The sequence below is a fragment of the Elaeis guineensis genome, chromosome 16 (genome assembly GCF_000442705.2).
Source record: "Elaeis guineensis isolate ETL-2024a chromosome 16, EG11, whole genome shotgun sequence".
Classification (NCBI taxonomy): Eukaryota; Viridiplantae; Streptophyta; class Magnoliopsida; order Arecales; family Arecaceae; genus Elaeis; species Elaeis guineensis.
Genome location: NC_026008.2, coordinates 40,774,416 through 40,780,650, shown reverse-complemented (window position 1 = coordinate 40,780,650; position 6,235 = coordinate 40,774,416). Strand labels below are relative to the sequence as shown.

Genomic DNA, 6,235 nt, shown 5'->3' with positions numbered 1-6,235 from the left:
ACTAGAATAGGGGTTGTTCTCTGATCTATGAGTAGTTTGGGCTTGATGGACTTGTTCTTGTATATATTCAGAAAACTGTGGTGCAACCGGACAATCATTCACACAATGAGTGGGGCTCGAACACAATGCACATATATCTTGTATCTGACGGGATGGAGAAGGTGACTGTCTTATACTTAATAATTGATCTAACTTTTGGGATAATTCATCTATCTTATGATGGATATCTATAGCATTTTCTACTTCATATATTCCACCTCTCTTTGGGTTTAACATGGGTTTATCTCTAATAGAGGCAGGCATATGATGTAATAAATTTTCACTTAAAATTTCAAACAGTTGCCATGCCTCATTCTCATTTTTCAGCATGAATGTCCCACCGCATGATGCATCGATCATTTATCGATGTCTTTCAGATAGCCCATCATAAAAATATTGGATTAATTGCCACTTGGGTACAGCATGATGGAGATATTTTCTAATAAAGTTCTTTAATCTCTCCCATGTTTCATGAAATATTTCTCCATCTAATTGAGAAAAACTAGTTATGGCTTTCCTTATTTGATTAGTTTTTTCTATGAAAAAATATTTCTTGAGAAACTCTCCTTGCAGCTGGTCCCAGGTTGATATAGTCATGGAATCCAAAGTATGTAGCCAGTATTTGGCTTTGTCCTTAAGTGAGAAAGAGAATAATTTTAACCTAAGAGCATCATCGGAGAAGTTGTGAATTTTGACAGTTGAGCATATCTCAAGAAATTCTTCAAGATGTTTATAAGGGTCCTCATTACTAAGTCCATAAAATGAAGGTAACATTTGGATTATACTGGACTTAATTTCATATTGGGTGGCCTCCACAGAGGGCACTTGAATACAAGGAGAGTAAGTATATGTGGAAGGAGTAAAGTACTCCTTCAATTGCCTGGGTGGATCCTTCTCCTGATTTCGGTTCATATTTTTACGTCTGTTGGCTCTAAAGGTTCTTTCTATTTCTGGATCAAAAGGTTGGATTTCTGGTCGTAACGATCTACGGCCAAGCATACACTTTACAATTATACTTTAGAGCAAACACAGAAATTTTTTTTTTATAATATATATTTTTTTATAATAAAGTGAGAAAAGAATGAAGAAAATCTAAAGAGAAGAACCTAAGAATCTTAAATCTATGAAAAGGAAGAAATTGGTTAATGTTTAGATGTTAAATGCAATCAACTTAAACAAGCATAGATTTTTTATCCTAAGGTTAATTTAGATCTAGACAGCTCCTAACTTTCAAGACCATCTTTCAGCACTCCAAACTCAAGACTGACTAACTGACTCGGCCAGGTAAGCTAAGATGTGGGAGGTTCCCTGCTCGTTGCTTTCCTTAGACACCAACTGAGTTGGCCAGGTCAGTCAACGGAACCAATTAAAAACTACTTTCTTTAACCACTTGCCTTAGACACCAAGCAATTAACCAATCCGCACTCGGTTCAACTCTAGAGCTTTCTTATCCTATTGAGCTCGAAATTTCTAGGGCTGACGTCTAGTTGATTTTAAAATTAAGGCTTGATTTAATGCAAAATGAAGGATATAATTTTTTGGGCCAAGGAAGGGTGATCAAATCCCCACCTTATCTGGTTAATGGGTTATTGCCCTTAAGATTAATTATGGAGATGAGATGCAAAAAAAAAAAGTGTCCAATCAAGTTAGAAATTTTTATATTTGGGGTTATGCTATTTTAGTTAAGTGTTATGAAATGTCAGTGGCTTCTTTTATTTTATTTTTTTTTTAGTTTTGCAAGAAAATAAGTTTAAGTGATTAAGTCCAAAAAATAATAAATCACTAAGCTATAAAAAGTAGCAAATTATTCTAAGCAGAAAAATTCTAAAGATTAAAAAGTAGTAAATTAGTTATGCAAGGTAATTATGTAATTTTGCAAATAAGATTATCTAGTTAGAAAGCACTAAAAAAAAAAATTTAAAGCGAGAAATAAAAATTGGAAAGTATTTTTTTTAATTTTTTTTTTTAATTCAACCGTGCCAAGATCTCCGGCAACGGTGCCAAAATTTGATGCGTAGTCGTTGATAGCACCAAAAATAACTTTACTCACTACGTAGGTAGGATGAGTCGAGATCGTATCTTCAGGGACCTTGGACTAAGTTGAGATTGCAAAATAAAAGAAAGAAATATGATTTTTGATTTAGAAAATAAATTATCTTAAAATTGATGTAGTTAGAAAATAAAGAGTTCGGGAGTTTTCAATTAATTTCGCACTAGCAGAGTTGTATCTCTTTTTTAATTAAATATATGCGATTAATCTTAGAAAAAATACCTATCTTTCCTCGACACGTCCCGTACTCGTAGATCACGGTGCGTCTTCGAAAAGTACTAGATAAACAATTCTTCTTTTCTCGGCACACCCCATATCCATAGATCACGGCGCGTCTTCGGAAAGTAAAAATTATTTCTAATATTAATCTAATAGGAAAGCATAAATAAAAGCATATGAAAGAGAGCAAATAAAGAACTCATGACAATTTAAATAAAAAGCATAATCTTCATTGCATATAAAGAAATACAAGAAAGTTTAGAACAATAAACCCGCTTTGTGTCGTTACAAAGTTTCTTCTCCACTCCCGAGACTAGCTGCTCATGAAGTAGTCCTTTTTTTTTCCTCTACGCAAGGCTCTAGAAGAATTTCTGGGATTTCCTCAAATAGAAGTACAAGAGCCTTTTTATAGGTGTTAGGAAGAAGGAGTTTTACATGATTTTTCGATATGGGACTAAAAAAAAATACTAAAGACCACGCATCCGAATGCCGCACCCGCGTTCGCGCCCGCCTGCATGTCGTCCGCGTTCCGCCCCGCGTCCGCACGTTCACGCGTCGCCTGCGCTGCCGTGATCCGTGCTTGCCCGCATCCATCCTGCGTCTGCCCCGCGTCCGCGCTGCGTCCGCCCGGCATCCACGCCTCACGCATCCGTCCGCCCGCGTCCACGCTCACCTGCGCGCCCACGAGCTCACGCCACGTCCACTCGCGCGCCCAGGAGAGAATTCAACGTGAAATAATTTTTCATATTCCAAAAAGAAACTTTTATTTCTTCACAATAACATCTATATCCTTTTGGATTCCTTGCATAGTATTTTCATTTTCTATAATACCGTATGCGTTTTTCTTTTATTTTAATTTTATTTTAAGTCTAATTTTCTTCAAACTTGAATCTTTTTGATCTATGAATCGGACTCTTTGTATCGGCGATCATCTTTCCTGTAAAATATTAAAAGAAGTATCAAATTCTTAATAAATAAAATAAATTAAATATATTTTTCTGCTTTAAATGACTTAAATTAAGTGTTTATCACCCATCACTCACTCATTCTATATTAAATTTTACAAATCTTTATCCATTTACTAATGCTCTGATACCATATAAATTGTCACACCTCCGATCCAAAATTATGAATCAAAGATCATGGCAACCGTCGCATACTCATAAGAAACTCTTCCCATAAGCATGCAAAGCATCTCATCATGATATCATAAACAAACAGCGAAATAAATTTTAATATTTAATGATCAAATCTTAATTTAAAAAATAAAATCCAAACTCAGTCAAAAGAAAAATAATTGTTTGACAAAGTTAACATTAAATAAGATCTTATATCAATTCTGAGAAAATCCTAAATCAAATAAAGTAAGCCAACCCCGTCTCTAATCGCACTCCCAATAGAAACTCCGCATCATGCTAATTTTTTGAATCTGTAAAAGAAAATAGAAAACTCATCATGAGCTAAATAGTTCAGTAAGCAATGTATATCTTTAACTGAATAAATCAGGCAATAATGTTATACATATAAATTTACTGATAATAACATAATAAACATATGAGTTCAAAAATTTATATTTTAATTTATTGTACTATCAAATATTCATATATCAATTTTTAATTCATCACAATTTCAAATTATATTCGTCATCTCAAATTCATCAAATTTTTTAAGTTCTTTTCAACCATGAACTATGACCATATTTTCTCTATAATAAGGTCATGACACTGCGTATCTTCTTGCGGTAAGCTGCGAATCATCTGACAGCAAAATTCTTCGAAATCGCTGGTCTCGCTGGTGGTTTATCGCTGGTCTCGCTGGCGATATAAATCATCAGAACAAAGCAATTGCCAACATATTAACCCCCATTGGCAGGATCCTTTACATAGTCAGATTGTCAAATCATATCATCTTCTAATTTCATATATTATTTCAATAATAATATAAATAATAATATTTAAATAAATCAATCGTATCATCCTTTATGATCATACATCATCGTAATTAATTTCAAAAAAAATATCTTCAATTATATGCATACCATGAAGTAGTACGATTTGAATTTATTAATTTATAATTTACTAGATAAATTTAGTGAAGATAAAACACTACTTACCTCAAAAGCAATTTAAACTGCAGATCCTATTAATACCGAAAATCTTCCTCTAAACCTGGCATGTCAAAATATCATACTTTGATCAAAATTTCATCATAATTAAAATAAAATTCTTAAAATCCAATATCCCCACATGGATTGATTAGGTTGTAGTGTCCAAGATTTTCAAATTAATCAATCTAAGCTATTAAAAAAAAATTTATATATATATATATATATATATATATATATATATATATATATATATATATATATATATATATATATATATATATATATATATATGTGTGTGTGTGTGTGTGTGTGTGTGTGTGTGTATATGTATTTTTTTCTTTTTTTCTCCTCTCTTCTTCTTCCTTCGTTTAAGCAGAACATGGGACCGTGGTCCCCCTTCTTGTTCTTTGGACTGAAGCCCTGTCCGGTATGGGGATGGCCAGAGGCTGTCGAGGCTGTGATGATGCAGCCCAAGAAATTCAGACCGACAGTCAACGGTGACCACCGACGTCGGAAAACCAAAAAGAAAGAAAACTGGAAACAACCCAAAATAGGGGACGATTTTTCTCAAAAGAAATCCGACGATTGCCGGCCAAAAATTGAGATTTAAAGGCTGAAGAAGATGACAAAATAAATTAACCTCTAGATTAGAGAATCTTACTTCTTTACCCAATGGTATTTGGCTCAGATTTCTGAAGAATCTGAGAGTAAAGACATGAGAAAAATCGGGAGAAAGAGGAAGTGGAAGAGAGATTTTCTGATGATTGACGACTGAGGAAGGGAGGGGACTTTCATTTTATTGAGAATACTCAAGTTTTTTGCTCGGATTTGGTCTCCTCGTTGGGGATGGAAGAAGACTCTCAACAGGAGTCTTCTTCCTATCGTTAAATCCCCTGTTTCTTCTTCTTCTTCCTTTTTGTGCTTTTAGATTAGGCTTGGGCTTGGGCTTGGGCTTGGGCTTGGGTCATAACACTGGATGTCATGAATAATAATAGAACGTCATAATTCATAATAATGATATGATATCATGTTACATAATATAAATAATTATCAGAATATAATAAAAAATAATATGACATCATAATAATGATATAACATCCTATTACATTTTGTGATTTCTTATTGCATCATATAAATAATTATTAAGATGTCATAGAAAATAACAAAATATCATAATAATGATATGACATCTTATTACTTCTTATTATATCTTATTATATTCCATAAAAAAGTATCAAGATATTATAAAAAATAATAAAAATAATAATAAAATATCATAATAATAATATGACATCTTGTTGCATTCTATTATATCTTATTATATTTTATAAAAAAATATTAAAATATTATAAAAAATAACAGAACATCATAATAATGTTATGCCATCCTATTGCATTTTCTAAATAATTATCGTGAAGACATAAAAAATAATAAGACATCGTAATAATGATATAACGTTCTATTGCATCGTATGAAAAAGCAACTGGACTTTGTGATGTTATCCCGGATGTTATAATATCCAATAAAAAATATTTTAATTAAAAAAATTATTAATTATATTATGTGGCATAATATATTTTTTCCTCGGCCCCTCGCTATAGTCACCACCCCATGCGTTTCAATGATGTGGCAATCCACGAATGGTCAGACCACGTAGAAGAACCAATCATACCCTACCACGTCAGGCAACGACGAGACCGGTGCAAATCTCGGAGCACGTGGACAGTTGATAACACGCAATCGGGAATTCGTGAAATACAATGATTAATGTGGCGTGTTATCCACCGTGGGATTTGGGTGTGGTTCAGGCAATAATTTCT

General features: G+C 33.1%; 1 non-coding gene across 1 annotated transcript; it reads left to right on the top strand.

The window, feature by feature from the left end:
* The first annotated feature begins 458 nt into the window (after positions 1-458).
* On the top strand, positions 459-564 carry LOC140854473 (small nucleolar RNA R71). Its single transcript, XR_012137690.1, has one exon. It is a non-coding gene; the product is annotated as a small nucleolar RNA R71 (small nucleolar RNA).
* Positions 565-6,235: the final 5,671 nt, after the last annotated feature.